Raw genomic sequence first — 24,957 nt, 5'->3', positions numbered from 1 at the left:
GTAGCAAGAGTCTTTTAATATACTTTTCTGCATCCTATCTGTTTTCAGGTTATAAAAGTGTATTCAGCTACCTTGTATATTTTATATCTTCTATGGTATTTTCAGATCCATTATTTTATTTATTTGCATATAAACCAATGAACAAGGCAAACAAATATTTTGCCCATTTGACTGATAAGGTGATTGGAGCTAGTTGTCTTATTTAGATCAATACATGGTGGGGTCTTTGCTCAAACATGAGTGTTTGACTACCATCATATTTGCTTACTGTTACTTCACCACCCCGTCTAAGAAAGAGGCAGGGTACATGAAAGCTAATGAGGGAGGAAAATCTCAAGTGGATGGTCAACATACTCAGTGCTGCAAAGGATCTGTGAGAGAAGTTCTGGAGAGACTTTTTTTTTTTTTTTTTGGTTTGACAATCTAATTGCTACTTATCTTTGAAAAGTAAGTTTTAGAGGTGTTATGGTAAAACCAGATTTCTGGACGTTAATAGTGAGACATGGGAAATAAGGAAATGGGAGTGGAGGATACAGGTTAGCCTTTCAAGATTAAAAGAAGAAATATATGATAACATGAAAAGAAAGAGGTACAAGGGAGAAATAGCTAGTTTATTTTAGAATAAGTAAGCTTTGGTCAAGTTGAGAGGTTGGAGGAATTTGCTGGTGGAGAGCAAGAGACTGAAGATAAAGAATAGGGAAAGAGAACAGAATGGGTAGACATTAATACTGAGCTAGTCTAAGAAAACACAGACATTGCTTTTCCCAGAGAGAAGAATAGAGCATTGCTATGAATATAGAGAAGTTCTGAAATATGTATTTCCAAATGGACTGAATTTCTGGGTTTAGATAAAAGATCATTGGCTGAAAAGAAGAGCTAGATCTTGAGAAATTCTATTTTAGATAATACACTAAAGAATTGTTATAGAAGTGACCAAATAGGTTTCTGAGAAGTGAAACCTGTAGGCTAGTGTGTTGTATGACTCATAAGCCTGCAGAAAGAAGATTTTTAAGATGAGGTGAGAATATAATAATGAAAATAGTTAAAATGTATTGAGCATTTACTATGTGCCAGATACTGTTCTAAGTGTTCTATATACATTATTTCATATAATTCTTACAATGCTGTAAGGTAATAATACCACTATTCCCATTTTACTGATGAAGAAATTGAGGCATTGAAATATTAGGGAACTTCCCATGGTTGCATATTACTAAGGTGTGGATCTGGGACTTGAACTTGGTTTGTCCAATTATGCTCTTAAGTACTCATTACCCTGCTGAATTATGTTAGGGGAAGAAGTAGTGTGAAATTGTGAACCAATTACTGAAACCCTCAAGAAATGTGGAGGTATAACTGAAAGTCCACATACGATAGCAATAAAATCAGAAAAAGAATGTTATAGTAGGACAGCAAAATCTTCAGAGAGGCAGTACTTTTTGGATGAAGGCAAAAGAATAGTGATCCAGAAGCAGTCATGGAGAGTATAGACAATGCTGATCCCAAACTATGGGAGTTGATAAGAATGAAAAATCTTTCATATGAGAGACCATGGGGAAAATTGTGGGAAGATCAAGGGGATAGCTCAGTTAACTTAGGAAAATAGAGGGCATATGTGTATGAAAATGTAAAAGAGCTTTAATTAGGACACAGTGAGTAGGGATGTGTCAGGGGTGGTGGATGCAGAAATGAAAGAGACAAAGAAGATGGGGATTTATTCATTAAACAATCAAAAACTAATTTAGTTCTTTCATGTGCCAAGCACTGTTCTGCACACTGAGGACATAGGGATAAAACAACAAAAACAAAACAAACAAACGAAAAAACCATGGACAGGGTAACAAGTCTGATTAGGCTCAGAACAACTGTCCCGCTTAAATAAACACAGTGGATAAAAATACAGAAAAGAAAAACTTTGTAAAAGCATCAAAATGATGACAGGAAAATTATGTAAACTGAATAACGTTTAAATTAGGAACTTTTTTTGTCAGTAGTTTAGTAAGGAATAATTAAGCCCAAACGTTGGTGAGGATGGGAAACCAGTGGAGCACTAAAGCTACTTTTGTCCTGACGGAATCGGTTGAACCTGCTATTGAACTTTGTGCTCAAGTCCTCTTTGGGTTTGTTTACAAAAAAATAAATCTCTGTGCCTAGTCAGCATGAAGATTCTAAAAGGAATCCTTCCTCCATGGAGCTGGGACTCCAAGGGCTACACCTCAGAGTAATCAGAAATAATTCTTCCCCATAACCGGCACCCCAATGAGACTACAAGGAAAGATACTTGGTTGTGAGCAAAACAAGAGAGGAAATTCCTAAGAAGTTATTACCACAAACTTGTCCTCTCACAGATTCACACCCAAAATTTATATCACCTTAGATGTTCCAAAAAAGTCAATCCATGAATTTAGTTGACGACAATACCCTCTGAAATCAAGCAGAAGCAAAAGGTAATCCCTCTAAAGAGGAATGTACTCTCTTCTTAGGCTCGAAATAATTCCTTTAAATATTTTTCCAATTAAATTTGGGAGTTTACAGTAACTAAGCCTACAGGAAAAGGAACCCCAAATGAGAATCAACAGAAACAAGAAAGAACAGTTCCATACCGGAAAAGACTTCAAATATTGGAATTATTAGATAGAGACTATAAAATGATGATGCTATTATAAATAAAAGATAAGTTTGAATGTATTTTGAGAAATAGAAATTATAAATAATGACCTAGTGTATTTAAGAGGAAGAAAAATTACTAGAAATTAAAAAACAAACAAAACAACAACAACAACAAAACAATAACACACACACAAAAAGAAAAACCCCAAATTTAAAACACAATGGATGGGTGGAACAGCAGATTAGATTCAGCTGAAGAGACATTTGCCAAGCTGGAAATTAGGTCAGAAGATTTTCCGAATGTTGCACAAAGAGACAAAGAAATGAAAAATGTGAAAGGGAACCTAAAAGACTTGGAGGATATGCTAAGAAATTCCAAATTGCCTAATCAAAGTTCCAGAAGGAGAGGAGAGAGAGAATGGAGTAAAAGTAATAGATTCATAAGGAGCTGATTTTCAACAAAAGCACAGGCTTGCCCTCATGTTCCCATGGAAGCTGGCATGTGAACAGTTAATTTCAGTGGAGTATAACCAAGATAATACACAAGAGTGCTTTGGGAGCAGAAAAGAGGGGCATTTAACCCACCTGGGAGCTTAAGGAAGACATCGTAAAGGAAGTGATGTCTGTCTCAGTTGTCTATTACTACTTAACAAGCTGCCTCAAAATATATTGACTTAGAGGAACAGCAGTCATATATTTTGCTCACAAATCTGCAAGTTTGGCAGAGTTTATTTGACCGGGATAGAATTCCTGTGCCACGGCACAGGAAATGAGCAGGGGCTGCTCAACTGGGGGATAGAGGATCCACTTTCAAGAAGACCCATTCACCTGGCTGGCAAGCTGGTGATGGTGGAGACTATGAGCTGGGGACCATTTTCACTCTTCATGGACTGCTTCGGTTTCCTCATAACATGCTGCATGGATTCTGAGAGTCAGAACCACCCCCCAAAAAACCAGGTGGAATCTGTTTCAGTTTCATTATCTAGCTTTACAAGACACAGATTGTCCTTTCTGTTATTGTTCCAAGCCCACTCAGATTCAAGGGAAGGGAACATGGACCCCAGTTCTTGATGGAAGGAGTATCAAAGTCACTTTATAATCAGAGAATATAGAATGAGAGAAATTTTATTGTCACTTTTGGAAAATACAATCTGCCACCATCTGCCTTCTGGCAACAATAATTTATATCCTCTCATATGCACATTACATTCATGTTTTCCTTCAGGATCCCCACACATCAGCCCATTAGAGCACTAGCTCCAAGATTAGGTTCAGGTGCTCGGGAGTACCCGTGGTGCATTGATGGTACAGGTCCTTGGTTACCTTTGCTCTTGGCAATGATGACCCATGAACTACAATTTATCAGTCTCCTCCCCTACACACCCAACATATACTAGTGGGACAGGCACAGGAAAGTCACAACTGACATTCCCTTTCAAACACAGGAAGAATAGGGCACACAGCTGTCACAAGTCTGTGGCAATTGTGAATCTAATCAGGCATCGTTCCTTGATTAAGGGTCAATCCTATGGCATTGGAATGGTTCTATGCGGTTCTTGGTTCCACCCTCTGAGTTATTCCTCCTTTTCCACAAAAAGTTATCCGTGTTTATAGCTGAGTATCTTTCTTACCTGCTTTCTGCCTGTAACAGTTGAAGGGTCAAAAGACCTCTTTGTTTTGTACTCTGTTCCTTTCAACCAAGCTGATATAAGCTCTTCTGTATTTTGGCTCCTTATGTTACTTCTGTGACACAATGTCCTTGAGATTCTTAGAAACACTTCTGTTGAACAAAGAGGATCCATGACGCATGCCCTTAAAAATCCTGTTTTTTGTTTGGCTTAAAGTTTCTTTCCGGCTCCACCCGAGATCTTTTTTAGGTGCTAATAAATGATCTGGTAGTCCCACCCAGATTTGATCATTGGCCTACTTCATTTGAGAATTTTTTTGCCATGTGGAGCAGCTGGAAATAAGAAACCAGTTTTGTTTTTCTATCCAGAAATTCCTGGCTCCTTTGTATTTAGCAGGTCATTCTCCAGTTCTCTCTCTGCTTGCATTTATCATAGGCAGCCAGAAGAATACAAGTTGTACTTTAAATGTCCTGCCTGGAAACCTGTTTAGCTAGATCGTAGGATTCATTTGCTTCATTTTCGATTTTCTATGTTATTGCAGATGCCAATGTTGCCGAACTTCCCACTACTACAGGATAAATAAATCAATCCTTGCTTTTAGCTATCAATTACATTTGCTGTCCTTTAAGCCTTTACCAACAGCTTTCCCATAGATATTTGGGCTTCCACAAATCCTGTCCGAAGGCCCAATTCATTCACTTTAAGGCCCTTCCATCTTCTACCTGCTGTCCAATCATCAAGTTGATGCTACTTGTTGTAGGTTTTTCTTATGGCAGCACCCCATTTCCAAGTATCAAAATCTGTTCTGGTTATTGATTGCTACATAGCAAACCACTTCAACACTTAGTTAAAATAGCCATTATTTATTGTGCTTATAAATCTGCAATTTGGAGAGGGCTTAGCAAGGATAGCTCGTTTCTGCCCCAAGTGGTATCAACTGGGGCAACTTCACTAGAGGCTGGAGAATCCATTCTGCAGGTCAGTCCTTATTTATACAGCTGACATGGCCTCTTTGGACTTCCTCATGGTGTATGTTGGGATTCCAAAAACAGGCACTCTAAGAGAACGAGGCAGAGCTCTATTTCTTTTTGTGACTTAGCCTCAGAAGGCAACACCACTCACACTGGAGTCACCAGGCTGCTTGTGTTTAAGTGGAGGGAGCTTAGTCCCCCCTCCCCTTTATTGAAAAGTGTTACTAAAGTTACATTATAAGAAGGTATTCTTGCAGCCACTTTTGGAAAATACAAAATCCCACGATGCCCGAGTTGTTCGTTGTTGTTACTGTGTTTTTAAGAGGGGTAAGAATTAATTTGCATAGATATATGATTTTCCTCAATTGTTTTCAGACATCTGGATTCAGTATAAAAGAAGCCAGTTTGCTCAACTGACCCAAATTTAATTCATAACTATTGGTAGTCTTTGCACCAGTTCTAGGGGTGAAGGAATCCACCATTGAAATGGAAGAATGTTTCTTTTTAATGATTGGAATAGGGATGAATACAAGTCAGAGCAGTTTCTGTTCCAATTATAGATGGAACCTCATCTAGAATTCCACAGAGGGAAAGGGAACAAAGCTGAATGAAGCTCATCCCTTCTCCCCCTGGGGATTCCAACGATTGGGAACTAAGTAGCCGAGGGAACTAAAGAGTTGTATCTTAGGGAATGTGTTCTGTGGTTTTGGTTAACTGTGTTGGATAACATGGCTTAGGTTTACAGACAAAATGGAGATGTCTACACACATAGGAACTATATTCTGAAACTGCTAGAGAGAGAAGAGAGAGAGATATGATGGAGGGGGAGAGAGATGATGGAGGGATGATGACCATGTCTTTAGAGGGACTATTGAATTGTGCCCCCACCCCCTTTATTTGGAATCCTAACTCCTAGTACCTCAGTATGTAACCTTATTTGAAGAATTTGCAGATAAGGTCTTTATAGAGATATTTAAATTAAAACAAAGTCATTATATGAGCCCTAATCCAACATGACTGGTGTCCTTATAGAAAAGGGGGATGTTTAGACACAGAGATGGGATACGGAGAGGGAAGATGATGTGGACAGAAGGGGAGAAGATGACAATCTACAAGCCAAGGAGAGAGACCTAGAACAGAATCTTCTCGCATGGCCCTCAGGAGGAACCAACCCTGCCAAAATCCTGATTTCAGCTGTCTAGCTTCCAGACTGTGAGAGAATACATTTCTGTTTTTTAAGACATCCAGTTAATAATACTTTGTACAGTAGCTCTAGGAAACAAATAAGGGACCCAAACTCAGCACACAAACTCAGTATTACATAGAAGGGGAGGGTGAATGAGGATGCCTGAGCTTGTAAGGACAGACTCTGCCTGGCCTGCTTATCTCAGAGACTGAGCAGCTTGAGAGTCTTGGCTGTGACTGACAGGGTCACTCATGCATATGGAATATGTATTTTCTCAGAAAATCACAGTTAAGTATGCATGCTAGCTACCTTTCTGTGGGCCCTTCTATTTGTTAACTAGATGAGTTAGTGCAAAATATATCTCATCCTGACCACAAGAAAAAAGATTCATCATCTCCACTGGTTTAATTTAAATATGAAGCAACTTATTAGTAAATCTATGTTCAACAACATTTTGTAATTTAACCAGCAAATGAGGGCTACTGTTTCCAAGGAGCATCTTACTATTGCCTCAATGACTACAGATTTCATATGGAGTAAAGAATGATATTGCTCTATTACTAGGCTCATTAAATAAAGATCAACTGAAGTCCACTACTTGCTTGATAAATTTTCTGTCTGAGATGCATGTTTATGCAGTCAATACTGAATCATATTTGTTCCCTTATTGTATCAGGGAAAAGAAGCTTATATAATCATAGTGATGACTCAGTTGCACAAATGAATGAATAATTAAATGAGTGAATGAATGAATGAATATTATCTTAAAAAGAAAATGGCTGCAATGGCAGAAAAAGCCTTTATGAAATAGTCAGATGCCATCAATGGTAATGTTCTCTTATCGACTTTTCATTTAATTTTAACCTTCACAGGGGAATTTTTCCATTTTATGGTAACTAGGCAACCTGTTATTTTGAATCACTTAGTACAGGCTTTGCACGCTGAGGATGCTCAATAAATCCATTTTCATTAATGAGCAAATTACAACAGCAGTGAAGACTGTTTCCAACCTTGTTGGAAGAGAATAGACGATCTCTGATTTAAAAAAAAAAAAAAAAAAAAAAAAAAAGAAGACAATCAATAGTTCCATGGCAGGACAGTGTGGATCTTAGTTACCTCTATTCAATTTGCTAATATGCTTAACTGGCTGTGGTCAATCTGAAATGAAAATGTCACCTGGTGAATGATCTTCCTCAATTGAGTACACCTCCCTAAATATCCTGAAATAGGTGGTTGTGAGGGTGATTCTGTAACTTACTTATACAGAAATATTTTTTTGTAATGGTGAAGCTTTTCGAATTTTAATGCCAAAATTTTGGAATTGAAAGAATTCAGACTGGACTAGGACTAATGTTTATCTCTGCTAAGCAAGTGGGTGGTGTCAACACGGTTTCTGTGGGTATGTTTAACTCATTTAAAAGAGCAAACTATTTTTAAGCCCCTTGGAATCACTCTTTTACATGCAAACACTGGCTTTGCTGATAAGCACCATTTTTATCAAACAAGAATTATTTATTTGGCATTTGTTCTGTGCTCACTGCTGTCTTAGCCATTTATTAAAGCAGATTGGTACATGGTAAATTTGTAACCCAATGTTAATTTATAAAGGGGCAAAGAGAGGAAACTAGGGCAGCAGTGCCTGCGGTGAAATCCTGGAACATTTACTCTTTCATCCATATGGACAGTGTACCAATTTGAAAAATGTGATCATCTCAATTTGCTCAAGTTGGTGGAATTTGGCTCTATTTGGAAAACAACATCCTAAACTAAAAGAAAGGTGTATTCTTTTCCCCTGAAATCAATTTTACTTATACTATGCATGAATAACATGAATTGTGGAATATTTCTAAAAATACAACAAACTCTTATTAAAGTGATGATGTGGAGGATTACAGGCTTCTTATGATGTCATTTATGGTACCCTATGGGACAGAGTTTCTCCTACAATGTCAGACTAGATGTAATAATGAAGTAAACATTCATTACTTCATAACTTCATGCTCACGGTTTCAGGCAGGCCCCCCCACACTGCATCACATTGCACTTTCTCTACTATACTCTCCTCAAACCTCAGGTACTTTTTCCTACCTGGTCCCTCATCTCAGAAGACAGCCTCATGTTTTAATTCATAAATAAAATTGAAGCCATCAGATGGAACTTTGTGAACACCCTCCACCAAGTCTACAAATACAACTGTCACTGCACGTTTTGTGCCTGCCCCTTAGAGGGGACTTTCCTCTGATCGAAGGTCAGTTTCGCCCTCTATGTTCCATGCTTCTGCCTTCTCAGAAATTTGGCCCTTTCATTCATTTTATCTCTCTATTCTGTGTTTTTAATTGTCTCTCTCCACTGGATCATGCACATTAACATTTAAATCTGCTTAAGTCTTTTTCTTCTGTAAAACAACAACAACTGACAATGAAAGCAACAAGTAAACAACAACTAAAAAGTTCCATGACCCACTTGACTCCTCAGCTACCACTCTCTCTATCCCTCCACATTCTCAGTATGTTTATTTTTGTCCTTCCCTTTCACTTCTTAGCCCCTTTGTCTGGTTTCCATTCCACACTGCTCTGTTGAAATGTGCTTTCTAAAGGTACCAATGAACTTGATGTCACAAAATTCAGGGGACATTTAATCCTCATTCTCTTAACCTTTCAGCAGCATTCCACAGGTTAGTGACATCTCCATCTTGAAACCTTTTCTTCCCTTTGTTGCCCCAGGAAGATTTTCATCTTATTATACTGTTTCCTCTCAAAGTTGACAGCTGACATTTTTCTGCATGGTTCTAAAAGTTGGGAGTTCCTTAAGGTTCAGAGAAAGTCCTCCCTGTTGTTTTTACTTTTTCTCTCTTCCTAAATGATCTCATCCATACTATGGCTTCCGTTATACAATCAACATGCTAAGGACTCTCAGTTCAGATCACTTCACTCAACTCCAAGCTTATCCAGCCAGCCAGCCATCAGTCTACTGAATATCTCCACCTGTTTGTTTCCAAGGCACCTCGATCCTAACATATCGAAATTAAACTCATATCTTTCCCCTCAAATTTGCTCTTCATGCAGGGTTCCTTATCTCAGTAAGTGACTTACTCATCACTCCAGAAACTTGGTGTCACTCTTGCCGTCTCCATCTCCATCAACTCTTATATTTAAACAATCACCAGAGCCTGTGATTCTTAACTGGAATAAGTAGTAGGGTGAGGGTAATTCTGTAATTTACTGTCTACCCCCAACTACCCCTCAAATCTATCCACTTCTCATAATCTCTACCATTACCAACCACTCTTCTGTATAATTTTAATGATAAAATATTAACTGTCCTATTTGCCTTCTTTGAATTTATTTATGTTGCAACCAAGCTAATCTTAATATTACAAATCTGAAAATGTCATTCCTCTGATTAAAAACTTTCAGTCACTTGCTATTTTGTCATTGTTCTTAGAAAAATGGTCCAAATCCCTAATAAGGTTCAAAAAGCCCTGAATGATTTTCCCCCCCTTCATATTTAGTCTCATCTCTCACCAGTCTCCTAACATTATATAGGTTTCAAGTGTACATTTCTATAATTCATCATCTGTATATTGCATTGTGTGTTCACCACTCAAAGTCAAATCTCCTTCTGTCACCATATATTTGACCCCCTTTACCATTTTCTGCCCCATCCCCCCTTTTCTCTCGTAACCACCATACTGTTGTCTGTGTCTGTAAGTTTTTGTTCTTTTGTCTTATTTGTTTATTGCTTTCAGTTGTATATCCCACAAATGAGTGATATCATATGGTTCTTGACTTTTTCCATCTGATTGATTTCACTTACCATGATATTCTTAAGATCCATTCACGTTGTTGCAAATGGCAGTATTTTATTTCTTAAGGATGAGTAATATTCCATTGTATATATGTACCACCTCTTCTTTATCCAGTCATCTATCAAAAGACATTTCAGTTGTTTCCATGTCTTGGCCACTGTGTATAATGCTGCAGTGAACATAGGAATACATTTATCTTTATGAATATATTTTTTCAAAATTTTAGGGTAGATACCCAGATGAGGGATTGCTGGGTTATATGGTAACTCTATTCTTAATCTTTTGGGAAAACTCCGTACTGTTTTCCATAGTGGCTGCACCAATTTACCTTCCCACCAGCAGTGTTATGAGGGTTCTTTTATCTCCACAACTTTTTCAACACTTGTTACTTCTCTTGTTGATAATTGCCATTCTAACAGGTGTGGTAGCATCTCATTGTGGTTTTGATTTGCATTTCCCTAATAGCTAGTGAAGTTAAGCATCTTTTCAGACATCTGTTGGCCATTTGTATGTCTTCTTGGGAGCAGTGTCTGTTCAGGTCCTCTGCCCATTTTTTCATTGGATTGTTTGTTTTCTTGTTAAATTGTATGAGTTCTTTATATATCTTGGATGTTAACTCCTTTTTGGAGGTGTTATTTGCAATTATCTCTCCTGTGTGGGTAGTTCCCTTTTTGTTTTGTTGGTGGTTCCTTTTGCTATGCAGAAACTTTTTAGTTTGAGATAGTCCCATTCATTTATTTTTGTTTTTACTTCCCTTGCCTTTAAGATCAAATTCATAAAATCCTCTCTAACACCAAGGTCCATAAGTCTAGTACCTATGTTTTCTTCTATACATTTTGTTTCAGGTCTCATATTTAGGACTTTGATCCATTTAGAGTTAATTTTTGTGTATGGTCTCAAATACCACTCTAGTTTCATTCTTTTGTCATGTGGCTTTCCAATTTTCCCAGCACCATTATTTGAAGAGGTTTTCTTTTCTCCATTGTATGTTTCTGGCTCCTTTGTAAAAAATTATTTGCCTGTATATACCTGGATTTATTTCTCGGCTATCAGTTCTGTTCCATTGGTTTGTGGGATTGGTTTTCTGCCAATACCATGCTATTTGATTATTGTCTTTTTTTAGTATAATTTGAAGCCAGGGAGTGTGATACCTCCAGCTTTGTTCTTTTTTCTCAGGATTGCTTTGGCTATTCAGGGTCTTTTGTGGTTTCACACAAATCTGATGATTTGTTTGTTCTATTTCTTTAAAAAATGCCATTTGGATTTTGATGCGGGAATGCATTAAATCTATATGTTGCTTTGGGTAATATGGACATTTTAACAATGTTGATTCTTACAATCCATGAATACAGAATATCTTTCCATTTCTTTGTATCTTGTTCAATTTCTTTTAATAATATCTTATCATTTTTAGTGTATAGGTTCTTTACATCCTTTGTTAAGTTTATTCCTAGGTATTTTATTCTTTTTGTTGCAATTGCAAAAGGAATTTAAAACAATTTTTCCCCCCCAAATTTTATTGTTAGTACAATGGATTTTTTTACATTGATTTTTGTATCCTGCAACTTTACTGTATTTATTTATTGTTTCCAATAGGTTTTGGTGGAGTCTTTAGAGTTTTCTACGTAAAGAATCATTTCGTCTGCAAAAAGTGACAATTTTACTTCTTCATTTCCAATTTGAATGCCTTTTATTTTGTTGTCTTGCTTGATTGTTCTGGCTGGGACTTCCAGTACTATGTTTAATAATAGTGGTGACAGAGGGCATCCTTTTCTTATTCCTGTTTTTCTTAGAGAAAAAGCTTTCAGTTCTTCACTATTGAGTATCATATTGGCTGAGGTTTTGTCATATGTGGCCTTTATTAAGTTGAGGTACTTTCCTTCTATACCCATTTTATTAAGTGTTTTAATCATAAATGGATATTGTATCTTGTCAAATGCTTTTTCTGCATTTATTGATATGAACATACGATTTTTATTCATTATTTTGTTTATGTGGTGTATCACATTGATTGATTTACGTATGTTGAACCATTCTTGTGCCTCTGGAATGAACCACACTTGATCATGATGTATAGTCTTTTTAATGTATTGTATTCCATTTGGTAGTATTTTTTTTTAGGATTTTTGCATCTGCAATACATCAGAGATATTGGTCTACAGTTTTCTATTTTGTGTTATCCTTGGAAGGGTTTTTGGTATCAGGGTAATGTCGACTTCATAAAATGAGTTAGGAAGTATTGCCTCTTCTTCAAGTTTTTGAAGAGTTTGAGCAGGAGAGATATTACATTTTCTTTGACTGTTTGGTAGAATTCACTAGTGAAGCAATCTGATCCTGGACTTTTACTTTTTGGGAGGTTTTTGATGACTGTTTCAATTTCCTTACTGTTGATCGGGCTATTTAGGTTTTCCCATTCTTTGTGATTCAGTCTACGAAGGATATACATCTCTAAGAAGTTGTCCATTTCATCTAGGTTATTGAATTTTCTGGCATACAGTCTTTCATAGTATTCTTGTATGGTCCTTTGTATTTTTGTGGTGTATTTCATAATCTCTCCTCTTTCATTTCTGATTTTGTTTATTGAGTCTTTGCTCTTTTTTCCTTAGTAAGTCTAGCCAGAGGTTTATAATTTTTATTAATCTTCAAAGTACCCGCTCTTTGATGACTTAATTTTTCTATTGTCTTTTTGTTCTGTATTTCATTTAATTCTGCTCTAATTTTTATTATTTTCTTCCTTCTGCTGACTTTTGGGCTTCATTTGTTTTTCTTTTTTCTGCTTCTCTAAGGTGTAACGTTACATGGTTTGTTGGGGTTTTCCTTGTTTCTTGATATAGGCCTGTATGATATAAACTTCCCTCTTATTGCTGCTTTTGCTGTATCCAACAGTTTTGATATGTCACATTGTCATTTTCATTTGTCTCTATATATTTTTTGATCTCTCCTTTTATTTCTTCTTTGACCCCATTGTTCTTCATTAGCATGTTGTTTAATCTCCACACGTTTGTGGCTTTTCCTGCTTTCCTTTTGCAGTTGATTTCAAATTTTGAAGCATTGTCGTTGGAGAATATGCTTGGTATGATTTCAGTTTTCTTAAATTTGCTGAGGCTAGTTTTGTGTCCCAACATATGGTCTATCCTTGAGAATGTTCCATGTGTGCTAGAGAAGAATGTGTAATCTGGTGTTCTGAGATGAAAGGCTCTGTAAATGTTGATCATGTCCACTTGGTCTAATGTGTCATTTAACGCCGATATTCCTTTATTGATTTTCTGTTTAGATGATCTATCCATAGCTTTCAGTGGCATATTTAGGTCCTCTACTGTAATTGTGTTTTTCTCAGTTTTCCCTTTAGTTTTGTTAATAGTTGCTTTATATACTTTAGTACTCCCTAATGTGTGTATATATATATATATATATATATATATATATATATATATGTATAGATATACATATATGTATATATATATACATACATATATATATACATATATATATATAAAGTGTTATGTCTTCATGATGTCCTGCCCCTTTTATCATTATAAAATTTCCATCTTTTTCCCCCTGTTATCTGTTTATCTTGAAATTTATTTTGTCAGATATAAGTATGGATACAACCACTTTTCTCTGGATGCCATTTGCTTGGAGTATCATTTTCCACCCTTTCACTTTGAGTCAATATTTGCCATTGTAGCTGAGGTGTCTCTTGAAGGAAGGTTGCGGGGATGGATGAAAAAGGTGAAGGGATTAAGAAGTACAAATTGGTAGTTACAAAAATAGTCTTAAGGAATGTAAAATATAGCATAAGGAATATAGTCAATAATATTGTAATAACTATGTATTGTGTCAGATGGGGACTGGATTTATTGGGTTGATCAGTTTATAAGTTATATAAATGTCTAGTTACTATGTTGTACACCTGAAACTAATATAATATTATATGCAACTGTGATTGAAAAACTTTATCCACTCATCCATTTATGGACACCCAGGCTGCCTCCACATCTTGGTAATTGTAAACCATGCTGCAGTGAACATATGGATGCATAGATCCCCTCAAAGTAGCATTTTGGATTTCTTTGGATAAATGCCCAGAAATGGGATTACTAGGTCCTTCATTGTCTCCTGTTATAGCCTTTGTTTTAAAGTCTATTTTCTCTTGTATTGCTGCCACCCCAGCTTTTATTTTTATCTCAATTTTCATGAAATATCTTTTTAAATCCCTTTTACTTTCAGTCTGTGTGTGTCTTTTGATCTGAAGTGAGTCTCTTGTAGGCAGCATATGTAAGGGTCTTGTTTTTCTTATCCATTCAGCCACCCTTTATCTTTTAATTGGAGCATTTAATTCACTTATATTGAAAGTAATTGTTGATAGATATATAGTTGTTGCCATTTTAGTATTCATATTTCTATCTTTTTTCCCCCTTCTTTTTCTTAAAGAAGTCTCTTTAACATTTCTTTAATACTGGTTTGGTTGAACTCCTTTAGCTTTTTCCTTTCTGGGAAGCTCTCTATCTGTTCTGCAATTTTAAATGATAGCTTTGTTGGGTAGAGTAATCTTGGTTGTAGGTTCTTGCTTTTCATTACTTTGACTATTTCATGCCAATCCCTTCTGGCCTGCGAAGCTTCTTTGAGAAATCAGCTGACACTCTTATGGGAGCTCCCTTGTAGGTAACTAACTGCCTTTCTCTTACTGCTCTTAAGATTCTCTCTTTGTCTTCAACCTTTGGCATTTTAATTATGATGTCTCTTGGTATGGACCTCTTTGAGTTCATCTCGTTTGAGACTCTCTGTGCTTTTTGGATTTGTATGCCTATTTATTTTGCCAGGTTAGGGAAATTTTCTGTCATTACTTCTTCAAATAGGTTTTCAATTCCTTTCTTTCTCTTTTCTCCTTCTGGTGCCCCTATGATGTGAATGTTGGTACACTGGATGTTGTTTCGGCGGTCCCTTAAGCTATCCTCCTTTTTTGGATTCTTTTTTCTTTTTGCTCTTATGACTGGGAGTTTTCTAATACCTTATATTCCAAATCACTGATTCAAACATCTGCTTCATCTAATCTATTGTTGATTCCGTCTAATGTGTTCTTTACTTCAATTATTGTATTCTTCATTTCTGATTGGTTCTATTTTATGTTTTTTCTGTCCATTTTTATGTTTCCTATCTGTTGAAGTTCTCACTGAGACCATTGAGCATCCTTATAACCAGTGTTTTAAACTCTGCGTCTGGGAGGTTGCTTGTCCTCCATTGTGTTTGGTTCTTTTTCTGGAGCTTTGTTGTGCTCTTTCATTTGGGACATGTCTCTTTCTCTCTTCATTTTGGCTGCCTCCCTGTGTTTGTTTCTACATGCTATGTAGAGTTGCTGTGTCTCTCGGTCTTTGTAGAGTGGCCTGATGTAGTAGGTGTCTTGTAGGGCTCAGTAGCCCTACCTACTCTCTACCAGATGACCTGAGCTGAGTGCTGCAAATATGTGCCTTGTGTGGATTGTTTTTGCCTTCCTATTAGAGTTGAGCCTTTGTTGCTGTTCATACATCAATAGGAGGGATTGTCTTTGTCATTAATTTTTAACAGTTTTAATATAATGTGCCTAAGAGAAGGCCTTTTTGGCTTGAGATAGTTAAGTTTTCTGTTTGCGTCTTGAATTTAAGGATTCAGCTCTTTGCATACGTTTGGAAATTTTTCATCTACTATTTGTTTGAAAAGGTCTCTGTTTCCTTTTCCCTCTCTTCTGGTATACTCATTAATTTTATATTGCTCTTTCTGATGGAGTCACATAGTTCCCATAGAGTTCTTTCATTTTCTTTTTACCCTCAAGACTCTCTCTCTCTCTTTTTATCTGCATCATTTCCAGATTTTTATCTAAGATATCACTAATTCTTTCCTCCATTTGCCCAGCTCTATTTTTCTAAACTTGCTAGTTCATTCTTCATCTCTTTTATTAAGTTCTTTAGCTCCAGAATTTCTATTTAGTTCTTTTTAAAAGTTTCAATCTTTTTGATAAAGTACTCCTTTTGTTCATTGATTTTATGTCTGAGTTTATAAAATCACCTGAGTTTTCTTGTATCTCAATGAGTTTATTTCAAAACTGAAATCTTGAATGCTCTGTCATTTAAAGCACACATTTCCATATCTTTAAGTTTATTTTCTGGAGATTTTTCTTCTTTTTTTTCTGAGCTGCCTTTTTATCTTGGTTGTTCATGGTGTTTGATAGATTATTCCTCTACCCAGGCATTTATGGGAATGAAATTTGTTTTTTTGTTTTGTTTTGCTTTGTTTTTTTGTTTTTGTTTTTTTAATGAATGATACCTTTATTTAGCAGATTGATAAGAAGAGGTCTTCCTTTTGTTTTCCAGTAGGTGGTACTGAAGCATAAGTTTTTTATTTTCTCTTGTACTGCTGCAGCTCCTGAGATCTGTGCAGGATGGTACAAAATACCCTATATTCCCTGGGGAGGGGGATCTTCTCTGTGACCAGGTTGCCTTGGTCTCAGAGCACCACTCTCATGGGGGGAATGTGATAGGCAATAGGTTTTGGAGCCTATGAAATCCCAGCACGACCCCCTGCAACCAGATGCTGCTGACAGTGCTGCACTGCTCCAGGTGTCCCAGATGCCCCCTTTGGGATCAGAACAATGGGTGGGGATAGGATTGGCTGGGAGAGGCTGGGTCCTGCATTTGTGGCTTTGTTCTCTACCCAGTAATGGTGTCTGCCAGACCTCATTGACTAATGCTGCCTGGCCCCTGTAGCTCCACCCTGTCAACGGGATTAGCTGTAGCATGCATCTGCTGCTCAGGGAGAAATGCTCCTGTCTTTCCAGTTCTCGGGGCTGCAGATAGTATTCTCTGTAATCCAACACTCACTGCTGCAGCTTCTCCTGGGGCCCTCTGTTAGCTCTGGGAAGGTGAGGGGATGCAAGGTTGGAGGGTGAGGGGAGGCAGGCAGACTCTGTGGCATTGTTTTCTTTCTGGCAATGGTGGCTGCTGTTCCACAGCTGCCACACTTTTGTATTCTGTCTCTGCCCCCATCACTGGGTTCAGCCTCAATATATGCTTACTACTCAGGTAGGGACACTTATTCTACCTCTCTGTTCCTTGGGGCTACAGAGAGTGTGTATGACAACCTGATTCCTCCCCTGTCCCAAGACCCACAGCGAGCTCTGGACTCATGCTGTGTCAATGAAACCTGTCTCTGCTGTTCTCCTTTCCCTCCTCCCCTATTTGCTCCAATTCTCCCACCTTTAGATGTTTCAATGCACTGATCTCAGGTGTGTTTGTGTGTTGAGCAGGAAATCTTTGTTGAATAGCTGTCCAATTTGTTATATAACTTCAAGGCGAGTGACTGGGGGACCTCTCATGCTGCCATGCTTCTGACATCTTTCTAGTACCAAATTCTTAACCACATTTACAACTCATGAATTAGTTATTTGATTATGTAAGCATGCAATTTTGAGATTCTTTTGAATTTGCTAGGATAAATCTTGAATTTTTGTCTTTCAATTAAAATAGGAATAGTTGGAAAGCTGTGTAATGGTTTGTGATAAATCTACATTGTACCCACCTATGGAGTGATGGAAGGGGGATGTTCTAATTAATTTAAAATAAGTAGATGAATTGGAGACAACCGAAAGTCAATGCAAGTTGTAGTAATGATACATTCAAAGTTTAGAATCATCTATAATCATTAAAATAATTTTTTCAAATAATATCTAATTATTCAAAATTTCATAATGGCTCATAGTTACCCCTCAATAAATGTCTGTTGAGTGAATTATTGTATATTACCATTAGATACAAATTTAGTGGAAAACTGATATTACATGTATACACATGGAAAAAAAGACCAAAAAGATATACTATTAATAGTACTATCTTTTGATGCTAGGATTACTGTGACATTTATTTTCTTTTTCATTCTTTTTTGTTTTGTCCAGTTGTTTTTACAGTAACACATATTGATTTTTATAATTAGAAAATAATTAAAAATAACTTAATCATCTAGAAATCTCCTAGATCTAGAGATCATAAAAAACAATTCACATCCATTAATGTAGGTGATTTCTCTCTTTGAAGAAAGAGAGTTGAATGGTCTGAGGATAGATACTATCTATAAAATACTGAAACTTCTCCTGCAATAACCCTTAATCTATTGAAGATACGTGTTTTTGGCTTCTATTTTTACTCAAACTTCAGAATATTTTAATTTAGATTATCTTGTTTGGTGCACTGGTTCAACACTTGACAAGAGTTATTCTCAATGCTCCTAAAAGAGGCAATATCATTATAACTTGTGGGAATTTACAGTTGTGTAATTTCAATCCCTTTTAATGATTAAGCTGTTATTTCATGAGTTCATTAATTTTGTTCTGTTTAGCAGCAGCTACATACAGCATTAAATTAGAAATAACATGCTGAAAATACTACCTTAAATAAATTTTGCATAGTGCTTATAGTCTCATATTTAACACATTTTTTCCCTACCTGCACTGTCTAGACGTATCCTGTACATCTACTAGCAAGCTCACTAATTTACTTTATGTTCTTTTCCAGAGATGCTGCATTATTAATGTAATATTGTATTAAGACTACTAGTTCTCCCTTTAGGTACTCCTACACTCTTAATTAAGTAACATTAGCAAAATTAACTGACACCAAACTACAGTCACACTATACATTTTAAATGTAAAATTATACATTAATATACTCTATATTTTATCCAATATATTACATTTTACATTTATATTAGAATAAACAAATTCAAGAAACTCAGATTACTTTTCCATTAGACTCTCAGAGACAGTTTATAAAAAATGGAAAAGATAAAAATAGCTTATTTTAGGTAATACTTTTGGGTATTAACAGACCAAGTTTGAATAGTTAAGAAAAATAGGGAATTAAAAGTAATTTCATTATTTAGTCTCAGAATTAATGCACAGAAGATTTCCAGATTTAGCATTTCATCACATTTATCATCCAATCTTCTATTGCAATTGAGAAAATGAAATCAAACTAAATGAATAGTTTGTTGAAAGAGATGGGAATTCAAAAGCAAATCTGGCACTGTGAATTCACTGTGACTCTCAGTGTCTTATTCATATCTCTTCCTCAGTGCTCCATCATACAGTTCAGAACATTCTCTTTTCATAATATCACTCACTCATCCATTCATTTATTGAGTCATTTGTTACACAACTATTTATTGAGGACTTACAGTTTTCCAGGTCCTTAGGTGCATGAGACACAAAGAAAAAGAAAACATGTTAGATATAAAGCGATAGGAGAGGTTTTATGCACAATGCGTTGCTAAGTTTAAAGCCTTCTAGGTGTTGGGAGTCAAGAGAGCTCAAATAGACCATTATTGCTTCCAAAGTTATATATTATACTGCCAAACTCGGCCATGTTCGTTCTCTGCGGGAGATCCTATTCTGCTGTTTATGCACATAACCCAGAGAAGGAACTGCAGGTGCTATTTAATCACATAGGTTTTTCTATGCTTTTAATTTCTATGGAACCATTCATTACCAAATAGTTATCTAGTGTCTTCTGTAACTCTCACCTGTGAATAGAGGAAGTGAAAAGAATAATAGAATGCTAAAAACAGTGCCATCAACAAGTCAAGAGCAGTGAACCAGCTCACACTCCTTTCCTTAGTCAATATAAAAGTAAGCAGACATTAAGTCACAGGCACATATGAGGATCCTGGAGCATCATTTCAAGTGAAGCATACTCTGATTACTCTAACCAAGTGTAGAAAAGAGTGTGATTGGTCTATATTCTGAGACATAGCAACACAAACAACTCTTTGAACAGATGAGCTCATTTTAAATACCTTTTAACTAATTGTTGCCCTTAGGAAATCCTGTTGGATTGGCGTGATTTTTAAGTATAGTATAATAATTTTTAATATAGCTACTAATGTAATTTATTTTTCTTCTAGTAGCTTTTTAAAAATAGGTTTATGTTATTATAAAATTGAATAAATTATTTAGTAAAAAATAATAAAATGTTTTCCCTGATTTCTACCTATCAGAGTAACTAATGTTAACATTATGGTTTATTTCTTTCCCACTTTTTTTTTTCTGCTGTGCATCAGTTTTTCATAATTGAGAATGAACATTAGGAGTATATACATTTGTATTATACTGATTTTTAAATTGTATATTTTTCTGATTATGGAAGTATAGTATGACCTTTTGTCTTGGCAAGGCCCATCCGGTTTATTTTGAAATGAAATTTCCTCTATTTTCCAATGCATCAAAAAAAGCTGAGGGATGAAATATAGAATCAGAAAATTATAAATTCTGGCTTTGCTGAAAAATGAAAAGAATATCTTCATGCTCAACTGTATCAGATACACAAAAGAGGACGTGGAATCTAAATGGCAGTTCAGCTAGTAACAGCCGAGAAATGGGCAGTATCCGTAGGGAGATCTCATCCTTCAGGACCATAGAGTCTAAACGAGCTTCGCTTGGAGTGGGAGCCAGAGGCAGGCCTGCTGAAAATGTGCAGCCTGGGGTGTCAAACTTCCAGAAAATACAAACAAAGAAGATAGAGGTTTGTGTTCAGAGAGCAAATAAAGTGGGATAAAGAACTAGAGAAACAAAGATACTTAGTGACTTTTGATATTTTTGTTGTTAAAAAAAAAATTTCTAATAAAAATTTTAAAAGAAACCACTAGTAAATAGAAACATAATTTATGTCTTCCAAACCAGGAATGGAAAAATAAAAGATTAAAGGAATCTTTATTAACTAAAATGTCCCTAAATCTGAAAAAAAAAGAAAAGACGTGAAGCAGCGAAGCAAAGAGTAATAAACAATGCAAACCAAAAATACAAAATTGAAAATAATTAATGAAAGACAAAGATAAGACATTGGATACAATTTTTAAAAATCTTGTTATATGCTTGTTATAGAAGTCAAACCTAAATCAAAATGATGCAAAGGGGTTAAAAAACAAAGATCAAGCAAAACAGACCTAAACAAAGGCATTGAAGCAAAGCATTAGTCAAAATATAATTGAAAGTTAAAAACATTAAAACATATAAAGAGGTCTACTATATAATAATAAAAGGATAAAACACAATACCAAGAAGATATATGTATAAGTCATACATTTTTTATACATTTTTATATACAACATCGCCTTAAAATATTAAAAGTCAGAACCGATAGGACTTTGAAGAAATATTGACATTCACAAGTTGTGCAATATTTTTGTATACTGTCTTTCATTTAGAATACTGATAAATGAAGAATCATAATATAAGAATATAGCATGTTGAATAATGCAATTAACAAGCTTGATTTAATAGACATATCTAGAACTCTGTACCCACCAATGGAGAATACATATGTTCCTCTCATACATACATAAAGCACTTACTAGGTCACAGAGGCATTCTCAACAATCAGAGAATGAGGCCCCAATCTCATATTAGGATGTAATGAAATTATGAATCAACAAAAAATATAAATCACACTATATTTTTAAAAGTTTTTTCCCCTGTATTGGACGGCTTACATATTATAAAAGAAATATATGCTTGTAATACTGAATGAAAGCCTATAATACAGTACATGATTTTATAAAGGCAATGCTAATCATTTCCCCCATTTTACCTGACCCAGTTGTCCCCACTTCCTCACCCACCTTCATTTAAACAATGCTAACAACTCAGTATATATTTTTTAACTGTCTTCTCATACATACAAGCATAGCAAAGTGTATATATGTATATAGATATGGGTTGCGTTTCTTTTTACCAAAGTAGAATCATACTATACCTACTAGTTTGCAGCTGTATTTTTTCCTTTCATTGTAACCGTTCATAGAGATTGCAGTTATCTGTAAGCAAAGTTATCTGCAGTGATCTGTTAATAAGCTGTAGGAACTGCAGATCTTCTCTAAGCAGCCATGCAGTTGGAGAGAGCCTCCAGCCTACATGAGTCCCAGTGGACTGAGGAAGACCTGGGGCTTTCCCTTAAGGACCAGGGCTTCCTCACCCCCCGTACACTACCGCCTTTTCCACCGTGCACACACTAATGACTGGAACAGTAAAGAAAAAAATGAGAGATTGGACTATGGTATGTCACAAATTTCATGATGCTAGTTGTAATTTGCCATGGCAGAGCAAACGGAAAAAGCTGTTTATTGTCTAAAAAAACTTTTTAAGATAAGGAAGTGGAAAATAATAAGAGATTCCTTTAAGAGATACATAGTAAATTTGATAAGGAGTTTGCTCTCAACAGTTAAAAAAGGAATCAGTAAACATTATTTACTTAAAATCAGAAGTAAATGTCCAGCAAAATATTTTAGAACAATTTTTAGGAGGATCCAAGCTTGTAATTTAAATGTATGCAATACCCCTTTGACTTGTTTATTAATATTGCTGAGTCAGGGAACTTACTTAACTTGGGCAGACGTAGTTTTAAAGCTGAATTTATTTTTTGTCTAAGTCAAATCAATTCTTCTAAAAGTGATGAAACAAGTTTGTCAATGTGGATGCAAATATTAAAGGAAAATGATTTTTTGGTACACAATCTAATTATTTGAAAACTTATGTATGTTTAGAACAACTTGGTCATATAAATCTACCTTTTTAACTGTAGTTTTATAAAATCTAAATATAGATCACGTATTTCCAATGAAACTTTACTGTCTGAATTGACATATGCTGCAAGTATAAATTATACTTCATATTATGAAGATTTAGTTCACAAAAAAGGAATGTAAAATATTTTGTTAGTAATTGAAATGATAATATTTTGGATAAATTGGGTTAAATAAATATATTATTAAAATTAATTTTATCTATTTAAAAACAAAAAAATGTGGCTACTAGCTAAATTAAAATTACAGATAGGGCTTACATTACATTTCCATTGGACAATGCTGCTGTAGACAAAATAAAATAATTCAGTCTTTCCTCTAGCATAGTTGATCAAAATTAGTTTTTTGTTTGTTAGTTTGTAGAAAATTTCTTTCAGCTTCTCAATCTGTTATTTGTACTGCCATGCTAAATTTTAGGATTTTTGTCAAATTTGATAAAACCCCTGTTTCATATTTAAGCTAAGAGAGGGAAGAATTTTCCATGCACTAACTTCTGTACATTTCAAGTATTTCTTCCCCACTGCACAAATATTTCTGGTACGCAAATATTTCCACTCTCATAGGCCATTCTCACATCACAATGTGACTCAATGTAATATGGTTCTAAACTGTACAATCACATACCAGGTGAGTGGGCACAGGAGGTGGTAGGGGTATTTCTAGAAGCCATTCTTATATCTGGACTGTACATGGAAGTGACTTCAAAGCTCGTAAATATATCTAATCAAATCCAAACTAAACGTATCTAAAACTCATCTTCTCCTTAGCCAGGTCCCAAAAATGTCTATAGCCATTCTAACACTACCCAAAACAAAGGGAAGTATGACAGCAGGAAAATTGGAATAGAAAGAAACGGAGGTCTTAACTTATTGCAATTAAAAAATTTTGCTTTAACAAAATGTATAAAAAATTTTCCGGAGCCCCTCCTTGGAAATTTCCAGAGCCCCTCCTTGGGCCCTTGGAATGGGCCCATGAAAGTACTGGATCCTGAAGCTTAAGCTTCACTATTTGCCTCTGAGTTTAAGCCTCTTTTTTTTTTTTTTTTTAAAGAAATGGAACCATATATACATATATATCCTGCATATTATTTTCTCACTCAAGAAGATTTCAAAGAACTTCCTTCAAATCAGTTGGTATCATTATAATTTGTTCTTTTGAAGGTTGTGTAATGTTTGATGGTATTATGTATTATGATTTATGCCACCTCTATTAATGAGCGTTCACTTAATTTTACATTATATTTCTACTATGATGAAAAAAGCAACAAAGATCATTGTGCACCTGTCTTAGATGGAGTTGCTTTTACTTCTATGAGATAAAATGTGGGTGAAATAGAAGGATCATACATCTCAGTTTCCCTTGAATATTTCCTTTTATGCTTGTTGATCTAGCATAATTGTTACTAATACACCCTTTCACTCTTGAAGCGTCCCAGTTTGGATTGTAATTGTGTGCATACCCTATTGAAATAATATGTATATTTTAATATCAATAATAGCTAATATCATGGGACACCTTTTATGTGCCAGACATTGCTTTAAGCACTCTGCATGTATTATCTCATTTAGTTTCCACAAACATGCTATTACTATTCTTATTTTACAGATAAGGAAACTGAGGCACAGAGAAATAAGTAACTTACCAAGGTCACATTGCTAGTAAGTGTGGAGTCATGCTTTAAACCCCACAGCCTGGCTCCCGAGTAGGGTGGCTAACCAAGCACCAGGATTGGAGGGGTTCCCAGGATGTAGCACTTCCAGTTTTAAAACTGAGAAAGAACCTAGAAAACCAAGGTAAGTGGGTCACCCTATCCAGAGGCACTGATCTTACTGCTTTCCAAATTGGCTTTATCCGTTTCTGTTGCCAACCGTAGGTTGAGAGTAGCATTTCCCTGCACAACTGTGATATTAAGTCTCTAAGATGACTCCCAATTATCTCATCTCCTGGTATTTATGTGCTTGTGCGATCCCTTCCCCTTGTGTGTAGACTGGACCAGTGAATTGTTTCTAATGGATAGAATATGGCAAAAATAACGGGTGTCACTTCTAAGATCAGGTTGCAAGGAAGCTCTGGCTTCCATCTTGCTGCCTGTCTGTTGCACTTCCCACTTACTATCTCTGGTGAAAGCCACTGCCTGCACTGTGAGCTGCTGTG

General features: G+C 35.7%; 1 protein-coding gene across 16 annotated transcripts in view; it reads left to right on the top strand.

Annotated features, from left to right (window-relative positions):
• Positions 1 to 24,957, top strand: part of ANKS1B (ankyrin repeat and sterile alpha motif domain containing 1B) — an 891,644-nt gene that overhangs the window by 282,885 nt on the left and 583,802 nt on the right. The gene's annotated exons all lie outside the window — the stretch shown is intronic.

The sequence above is a fragment of the Rhinolophus sinicus genome, linkage group LG02 (assembly GCF_036562045.2).
Source record: "Rhinolophus sinicus isolate RSC01 linkage group LG02, ASM3656204v1, whole genome shotgun sequence".
NCBI classification, from domain to species: Eukaryota; Metazoa; Chordata; class Mammalia; order Chiroptera; family Rhinolophidae; genus Rhinolophus; species Rhinolophus sinicus.
The sequence above is the reverse complement of the archived record's forward strand: the minus strand, read 5'-3'. Positions and strand labels throughout refer to the sequence as shown.